Source organism: Caretta caretta, chromosome 9, assembly GCF_965140235.1.
Source record: "Caretta caretta isolate rCarCar2 chromosome 9, rCarCar1.hap1, whole genome shotgun sequence".
NCBI classification, from domain to species: domain Eukaryota; kingdom Metazoa; phylum Chordata; order Testudines; family Cheloniidae; genus Caretta; species Caretta caretta.
This window is the reverse complement of record NC_134214.1, coordinates 62,755,478-62,765,268: the sequence shown is the minus strand read 5'-3', so window position 1 is coordinate 62,765,268 and position 9,791 is coordinate 62,755,478. Positions and strand designations below refer to the sequence as shown.

Genomic DNA, 9,791 nt, shown 5'->3' with positions numbered 1-9,791 from the left:
CTGATTTTCAGAAGATGAGTGCCCAGCTCTGTCTGAAAATCAGGCTCTTTAAACTCCCTCCAGTTGGGCACCCAAAAAATCACTTGTGATTTTTGAAAATATAACCCCTGGTTCGTATTTAGCAAAGACAAGAAAGTCTGAAAGCCACACACAATGGGCTTTTCTATATGGGGAAGCTATTGCGAAATAAGCAAGGGTGTGAATTTAAAGAGCGATAACTTTTCCACATTAGCTGTTCCAAGCTATTTCCCTGTGTAGACAAGCCCTTAACATAAATGGTGGAACATGTCCTGAAATCTACCCTGCTCCTGCAATCAGTTACAAGTGAGCAGATGTTTGTGCCCACACAGAGCTCTATGCATGCGCAAGTGATTGCAACCCAGATCTGAATTCAGGATTGAGGTGTTAACCATATGGGTGCTGAGTGAGTGACCTCAACACCCCTGGTGCTCAGCACTAAGCAGAACTGAGTCCTAAGAACACACCAGCTGGTTCAAAGAATTTAAAAACTCCGTTGGCGAAGCGGAGAAAGCCTGTAAGTTCTGCAAGTCAAGTAGAGCTCTAAATTAAAGAATTTACAAGTTCTGCTAATAAAACCAATGAATTTGTTAGCTCCATGAGCTGAACAGCTATAGAGATGGGAGTCCATATGTGCCGCAAGACTGGGAGCTCCATATTTTTCTTCTTTAAAGAAACAAAAAACCTAATAAATCAAGCCAGCATTTATGCAGCATTAGGTTACAGAGTTAAAATCACACACAATGAAGGCATCTGATTCTCCAGTGCTTCAGGTTTATGCTGACATAACTCCATTACTTTCAATGCAGTACCACTGGCAATGTTGCCAGCTGTGATGATTTGATCTCAAGTCTCGTGATACCTAGTGTTTTGCTTCAGACCCCAGCAGCTGGAGTCATGTGATGGTAGGAGAATCTCAGCTTCCATTTAAAAAGCTCTGCTTGTGGAGAAAAGTTTAAAAATGTGACCTGAATGCACTCTGAAGACTCAGAAGCCAGAAGGCAAAGAAAAAGAACCAAAAAGTTAAGTTTTTATTTAAGAAATCTTGTGATTTTTTAAGCCAGTTTTACGATTTGGGGGGGGCTGACTCTTCACTTTTTGAATATTTGGGACTGGCCATCTGCTCTGGTGTAATGTAGAGCAGCATGATGAGATGCCAGAGATGGAAAATGCAAGCTCCCAATATGCAGGTGTTTCACATATGCTATTTTCTATTCCTGCTGACTACTCTTGCTGCTGCAGAATGCACAGAACATGTGCAATATGGGTGAGCTCCTGGTGCTGCTGGCTTAGGGCTTTTGTAGTTCTTGGCTATCTGTAATTCTGCTGTGCAGCCTCACAGCTGCCTTCACACAGCTCTTTGGTTCCCATCCGGAGAGACGAGGCCATGCTGACCTCACCAGGAGAGGGAGAAGATGAGCTCGAGTTAGTCCTAGGCTCAATCAGAAGAGCTGTCGTAGCAATTCAATCCCCTGCAGCTTGTGTGCAGGTCCCGCCCACTTCCACATTTGCTGCTGAGGCCCTTGCCCACCAACCTTACAGTGGGAAGAGACACATGAACAGACAAAAGAGGTGGGAATGAGATACAACATATAGCAGCGGTTCATGGGGATAATTGGCATGAGTGGTGACTGGCACAGGGGTCTGGGGCCAGCCGAGTGACATGTGTGGTGGCTGGCACGGGGGCCTGGGGCCAGCTGAATGACACCAATGGTGACTGGCACAGGGGTCTGGGGCCTGTGCCCCCTCACTGGATACTTGGCACATTAAATCCTGACTGTAGAGGCTGAGTTTTATGAAGACCCAGGAAAGAAGTGAAAGGGGTCGTTTGCACCCTTTGCAAGCCTATTAATTGCAATATTTATAGAGCACCTTTCATTTGGAAGGATCCCAAAGTAATGTACATGCTGCATATGTAGGGATCACTCACTAAGCTCTTAAGTGCAGGACCCTCTGGGGTGGAATGCAGCAGCTGACTAACTCCATTATTTTCAATGCAATGCCACTGGCAGTGTTTCCAACTGCGATGATTTGCCAGAAGCACTATGCAACAGGTTTCAGGAGGGGGAGTGAAGAATTTGGACGTTAGGAAAAACTTCCTAGCCATCAGAGTGGTTAAGCACTGGAATACATTGCTGAGGGAGGCTGTGGAATCTCCATCACTGGGGATTTTTAAGAGCAGGTTGGACAAACACCTGTCAGGGATGGTCTAGATCAGTGCTTCTCAAGCTATCTGATGTGGGGGACCGGCAATTTTTTTTCCAATATGCGCGCAGACCGGCAGCCGAGGGCCGGTCCGCGGACCACCACTTTGAGTAGCACTGGTCTAGATAATACTTAGTCCTGCCTTGAGTGCAGGGGACTGGACTAGATGATCTCTCAAGGTCCCTTCCAGTTCTATGATTCTATGATTCGATCTCTGATTGAAATGACATGGGGATGTCCACATGGACATGTTCCCCAAGACAGAATTGGGGTTGATGCCCCCATTAAATGGTTCCTGGGCTTTTTAACTTTCACAATGTCAGAGCCTTGGTTTTATATCTCATCTGAGAGACAGATGTGAGTTATCACTCTTTTGCCAGATTGGATCTATGCCTTGGAATACTAGCTGCTCAGCTGTTATTTCTGAAGGAAGCAGCCTTTCCTTCAAGGCAGGACAAGCTGTCCAGAGCATTAGCATGCTCAGAAGCAAGGCCTATGTACACAGATTGCTTCATTAAATCCTTTGGTTCCCACCCGTCCTGAGTATTGCTGAATGCTCCAGATGTTCGCTGCTCTCTCCTGTGCCAGAGGCAAAAACAAAACATCCTGGATTGTGGAAAACCCCCTACCTGCAGCATGACCTGACAACACGGAGGCCCTAACACAAGGTGACAATGTGACAATATCCCTTTCCTTTGAAATGAAACTCAACTCCCTGACTCCTGAGCTGCCTAGCCCAATTCTGTCCAACTCTGACACCCTGTGGCAGGAGGAGTGTATGACTCCTCTTTGCGACTGAGTTTTCTCTGAGGCTCTAAAGCAGCCTGTGGTTGAGAAAAATCAAGAGAGCAGGTGCCATCCTGCCGCAAACACAAGAGTTCCCAGTTCAACGTGTGAAGTATCACTAAACAACTCCTGTCTCATCCAGTGTTGCCTGCAGTATCCACATTTCACCTCTGTGCATTGGGATATTAAAGCACCACAACAGAAGCCACTGAGCTAAATTCTCTGTTGCAGTGGAGTCAGCACCGTTGATCCAAATGGAGTTTAGCAGAGAATTTGGCCCCCTATATTTAGGGGAGAGTTGTTCATCTCATTTCCAATCCATATTTTCAGCTGGACTGGTGGCTTTAACTATGGGCTGGATGGGCCAAGGCTAAAGACAAACAGAAATGAGGGGGGAAAGAGAGGAAAAGGTGTCCATATCATTTGGTTTTCTCATGGCTGGAGTGTATGGGGGATATTTTTAGTCTTGTCCCTCAGTGACAAAAAGGGTTCATTCATCACTGCTAAGAGTACATGTGGTGGGCTTTTAGAGGCACCATCTCTCAGAGCAGACATTGCATCATGGTCCTTTATGGTGTCAATTAAAGTCCCCAGGGCTCTGAGAAGAGAAAAGGAGTTAACCTTAGTGTCCTGGATTCTCTCACTAACAAGGATTCAAGGTCGAAGGCCACGTGAGAGCCGTGGCTGAGCCTGGGCTGGTGGCAATGTTTTCCTGAACTATGATTACGCTCTCAGCATTTAGCTCATCACTGTATTAAGAGCTTTCGGGAGACCATGGGTATGAAACGCAAAACCTATTATAGGAGCCGAACACAGAACTCCCATTAAGAAATGGGATTAGCACAGGCTCAGAAGCGGACCATGAAATCAGTTCTAGATGCTCAAAGCACATGCCCTTAACCCGCTTTTGTGTCAGCTGTCCCAGGGGATTATGGGACCACAATGATCTCCCTTCCACGCCACAGACCAGGACTTTAAAATAACCAAAGAAGAATGAAGAATCCAGCCTGGGTTTTACACCAGACCCAGTGCATGCTAGGACAGGACACTTTGGAAGGGATTGGTTAATTTCACATAGATAATTGGTCGTGCTTGGTCCGATCCATATCCTAACTTGTTCTTTAATCCAGAATCAGTGTATGAAAGAAAGGCTCCCAGTGCCTTCGAGAGCTTAGCATCACACAATCCAGCCTTAGGATAGGATGGTTTCATTTTTAGTGGACTGCTTCAGGGTCTATACATGAAACTGTATGAGACTGTACCCTAACATTTCCCACTGCAAGCAAAGGTCTCTAACCTCTCTGCCCCAAGCACACCCTTAGTCTTAGCTTGTTGGCTGGTTGCTATACTAGCTATCAACATGCATCTAGACTCCAGCCAGGGGTCTGAAAAATCACGTTGCTGGAAGGTAGAGGGAGGTGAGGGTTTCCCCAGGACATCCTGGTAAGTTTTGAAGAGCCCCGGGACAATGAGGAGCAGAGGTGAATGGAGCGTCATTATTCCTACCTGCTTACTTTAGTGGATTGCGAGCTGCAGGCCAGAACAGGAACTGGCCCAGACTGGATGTGCCTCATGGGAGATGTAACTGCCCAGCCTCCAGCTAACACTCTCCTCACAAATGTGTTTCTATGTCTTCAGGCAGAAACTGACCTTAGTCAGGAGGAGATTTTTGATGTTTTAACAACACTGAGCTTTTCACTCCCAAATAACCTGAATTTTGAGTAAACTCCCATCTAACGTTGTTGGTTTGTCTCCCCCAGCCCAGGAAGGATCAACTCCATGTTCAGGTTTCTTTCAGGCCCTTCCCTCAGGGCACAGTTTACTGGACTCCAGGACCCAGAGGTCTTTCCCTTTGGAATGCTCTCTGCTCCAGGGATGAGGCACAGGGCACAGCCTCCCTTCCAGCTTTAAAGGCATCACCTGATCCCTTCCCAGATGGGTCTCATCATTGAACAAGTTTGGCTGGCCCCAAGCACCCTGACCCTTAAAAGGGCAGACCGCCCTGTTACACTCCCTCGAACGCTGACTTTCTGGAGATGAAATCAGATCATTTTGATGAAATCACAATGAAATGCCAACACCTCCAATTCAGAGGGGTTCAGATTTTGGGGTGACTATTTCACACAACCCTACATCAGTCAAACAAAACACAAACATTGTTGCATATAAGAGAACATGGATGCAGAGACCATTCAAATATTTCAAATCTAATAGAGTGTAGTCTTTAGAAAGGACTTGTCTAGATTAGGGTTTGAAGGTATGATGGTAGAACCTTAGCTAACACATTCTAACTAACACATTTGAAAGATCTGATGTAGATTGCCTTTACCATGTGCTAAACTGGTCAAACTGAAGCCAAGGAAGGAGCCTAGGCTTTCACTGGATCAGTTTAACATGTGTTAAAGGCTACACTGCTTTGTCTACACTAGACTTTTCAAATGTTAGAACATGTTCTGACATCCCTCCTTTAAATCTTAGCCTAGACTAGGCCTACAGGCGCAGTCCTGCAAACTTTCCGGACATGGAACTCCCCTGTTGACAATGGGAGTTGTAAACAGAGGGATTTTGCCTGGATGTGTGGCCCCAGGCTAACCACCCTGCTTGAAAGAAGTTGTGACAACCTCATGTCCAGCAGCAGGGAGGAGAGAAGGAAATAACAACAGCCACTCCTCTAATTCAGATCTAGCCAGAAGGTGAAATTTATGGGGGCTCTTCAGCCATAACTTACAATGACAGAAATTAGTTAAATTAACAACCTCCTCTTCCATGTCTCTCTTTCTCATATACTTTGTGCTGCTGTAAGACTTGAAGACACAGAGCACAACCCCCTAGTGTAGGTACAGCTATACGGATATTAAGACGTAACTGTCACTTTTCAAAGATATACAGGAGGCACTTACCATTGACTGACCAGCACAAGACCAGTCTGCACTATGTTACCAACCGTCCCCACAGTGGATGCGGCCACACTGTGGCAAGCAGAATGGGAACCAGCAGTTCCCTCTGTAAGAAATTCCTTCCTCATCACTCAGCCTGATGAGAAACTGCCTGGTTTTGAGCTGCCACGCTACCTCTGGTGCAAGCTCAACCATGTCAGAGGTGTGGTGGTCAGGCTAGTTTATCATGAGGACTTCCTAGATGCCACACTGCTGACCCCAATGCTTTTGAACAGTGACAATGCCTGTGATTCTTATTTAAGTCCTTTTGACAGTTTTGATATTTTCTTTTTGACTTATACACTTGTTTTAGTTTCCTACTTTATACTTTGTTGTTTGAACTTTTCTCCATCTTTATTATACCACTTGTGCATTTGCAAAATAATAAGGTGCTTATACTGGCATAGCACTTTACGGTCATGGTGAGACAAAGTGCAAATTTTTTGTAATATTTTTAAGAAGCCTGTGTGTGCCTCAGTTTCCCCTGTGTGCTGCATTATTACCTGGCAGATAGGAAAGGACACAGCTAAGAGACATAGATATGGGTGTCACCTAGCTATCTGGGCCTTAATCCCCATATCATTGGAGCATCTGAGAAGACAATGGCAAATCCAATTGCCCAGACACTGATACCTAGCAACCAGTGACCCAGAGAGATATAGACTTCCCTGCCTGGGGTAGGGGGGCTGAGCCACATCTCCCCAGCTCAGGAACAAAGGACTGGAGAGAGGTGAGGTGCAGGATAAGTGTTCGCTGCTGGAGGCAGTTGGGAGGCTCTGACCTGGGGTTCAGCCCAAGGAGATCAAACTGACAGACACACAGAGCTTGCACAATGGGGTACAGCTTGGCTGGGTGCTGGGCTCCCCAGACTGGACTTTGCTTTAACCTACATTCCTCTATGCTAACCTAAAGACTTCCTATGCTCTATTACAGATGACTAATAAACCCCACTGGTTTGACAACGCTGTGTAAGTGTCACTGCAAATGCTTGGCGAGGTGCATTAGCCTCTGAAGAGTGAACAAGTCTCTATCAGGGGTCTGTCTCAGCTGGACTTCCTGACTGGCACTCGCAGTGTGAAGCAAGAGTGCTGCAGGCCCAGAGCTCCAGTCAAAGGAGGCAGTGAAGATGCATGACTTACCTTGGAGAAAGTGAGACCCCATTGGGGACCTGGCCCATGGAAGAGGTTCCCCCTAGAGACTGTTCCAAAGCCGAGGCCATAGCACCAACGGCCTCGGTGATGGGACACTAGATGGAGATGGCTCTGAGTTACTATAGAGAGTTCTTTCCCTAGTGTCTTGCTCAGGGCCGGCTCTAGGCAGCAGCTAAGCAAGCTGGTGCCTGGGGCGGCGCTGCTAAAGGGGTGGCACTCCGGCTGTTCTTGGGGTGGCACTCTGGCAGCAGCCCCGGTGGCAATTCGGCTGCAGCTCCTCTCCATTGTTTCCCGTGGCAGCAATTCAGCGGCAACTCTTGTGGCTCAGGTCTCGCCGTCTGTGGCAATTCGGCGGCAGCTCCCTCTGACGTTCCTGTTCTCTCCGGCGGTGGCGTATTCAGCAGGTTTTTTGTTTTTGCTGCTTGGGGTGGCAAAAAACGTAGAGCCGGCCCTGGTCGTGCTGGCTGGGGGGTCTTGTCCACATGTTCAGGGGCTAACTGACTGCCATATTTGGGGTTGAGAAGAAATTTTCCGCCAGGTCAGATTGGCAGAGAAACGTAGGAGGTTTTAGCCTTCCTCTGCAACATTCAGCATGGGTCAGTTGCAAGTTTAAACTAATGTAAATGGTGGATTCTCTGTAACTTGAAGTCTTTAAATCATGATTTGCAGACTTCAGTAACTCAGCCAGTGGTTATGGGTCTATTACAGGAGTGGGTGGGTGAAGTTCAATGGCCTACAATTGCAGGAGGTCAGACTGATCACGATGGTCCCTACTGGCTTTACAGCCTCTGAGTCTGAGCACCGATCCTGTGGTTCTGTGACACATGGCTACCCTCAAAAGTGGTACCAGTATAGTTAAAGTGGTACAACCGTGTAGTGTAGACACAGTTATACCGGTATAAAGATGCTAATGCCAGTCTAGCTTTTTCCCACAAATTTCTATTAGGTACCTTTACACCAGTATACCAGCAGCCACACTAGGGCCAGGCCTACATTACTAGCTTTGCTGGCAGAGTTTTGTCAGTCAGAGGTGTGATTTGTGCCCACCGTAGCTGTGCCAGCAGCAGCCCTAGTGGAGACGCAGTTATACAGGCGCGTTTCCTGGCATTGTTCATTTTGCTAGCGGGGTCTGGAATAAGCTGCTGTATATGACCAAAAGTGCAGTTTTGCCAGTACAAGTTGTGTCCACACTAGGAGCCCTCTGCTGGTGTGGCAAAGCAGCATAGCTATGCTGGCAAAACTCTCCTCGAGTAGACCAGGTCTCCAGGTTATAATGATTAACTATTTTGGTAGAAAATCACACCCTTAATTGAAATAATTAAGTAGGTACAAAAACTGTGTATGGACCAGGCCTTCTTACCATAAATTTACAGTATCAGACACCTTTCTCTCAGTCTAACTGTATCCACACTAGGGGTTGTACTAGTATAACTCTACTGGTATAAAATCACACCCCGAGCCTACACCAATAAATCAGTACAAAACCTGTGTGTAGACCAGACCTAAGTGTCTGTGAAGCACTCAACAAATGTAAAGAAGTGCTAAGTATTGTTGCATTTAAAAGTCAAGAAATACAAAGGGCTGAAATGCTCTCTCTCCATTGTCAGTGATGCAGGAGCTCAGGCAGTAGAGCAGTGTTCACAGCTCGGAAGGACATCTGCCCTGTGGATGGCCAAGATTCTTCCTTTTTATTTATGTATGTATTTTACTATGGATTCTTCTTTATGTATGTAGATTTTAAACCCTTGGCGGGGGCGAGAGAAACCACCTTTTGGTTCTGTATCTGTACAGCGCCTAGCACACCGAGGTTCTCTTCCTTGACCTTGGCTCCTCCTGGGCACTACTGCAAGGAGCTATAGTGGAGGTTCTGCATGGATCCAAAGAAGACAGGGATGATAAACTGTTTCTGCTTTCAAACACAATCTGTGCCGGAGGTCAGGTGAAAGCAGCCAGTATTTCCAGATGCAGCACCTCGACCTGGGATGGATTTCTGCAGCTGGGGAAAAGTTGGGAACTGGTCTCCTGATCCCTGCCAATATCCCTCCTGGGGGAGCTGTACCAAGGAGGAGGAAAGCACCCCAAATCTACCCGAGCTGGTTTCCTTAAATCCAGTATGGGCGGTTTGCCAAACAAACTAAAATAATTTATCCCAAATCCACCGGTACTAAGAGGAAATCAGCGAAGGTACTTGGTATTACCTGCATCTCAGGTTGCAAAGCCAGAGCGCTGAAGAGTCCCTTCCTATTCCAGCAAATAAGAAACAGCAGGGAGCGGTAACACAGCCTGTGCCCAGCTGCGCTCCGGAAGGTCCCTGGCGAGGCTCGGGCTACGCAGCTAGCCTCCGGCATGGACCGAGGCGCCATCTAGTGGCCACGTGCCGCCAGCGTCTCAGCTATGCGCCTTGTTTCCAAGCCCATGTTGCGCGGGTTTTACCTGTTTAAAGCACCGTGGTTCGCCCTTTAAAAAGCGGAGTATTTGTTGGCGGGGTTTAGTGTACCCGACTAAACATAATTTAATTTGTAAACTACGTAATTATGAGGGGGAAAAAGTGAAACTTCCCATACCGGGAGTCGAACCCGGGCCGCCTGGGTGAAAACCAGGAATCCTAACCGCTAGACCATATGGGAGGCGGTGAATGAACTTCTCTGTCCGCCTCTCTCATAGTTGTTCTCTGCTGCTTCATTTGTTCGGTCCC

At 47.1% G+C, this 9,791-nt stretch overlaps 1 non-coding gene across 1 annotated transcript; it reads right to left on the bottom strand.

The window, feature by feature from the left end:
* Positions 1 to 9,651: 9,651 nt before the first annotated feature.
* TRNAE-UUC (transfer RNA glutamic acid (anticodon UUC)) lies at positions 9,652 to 9,723 on the bottom strand. The gene has a single exon. It is a non-coding gene; the product is annotated as a tRNA-Glu (tRNA).
* Positions 9,724 to 9,791: the final 68 nt, after the last annotated feature.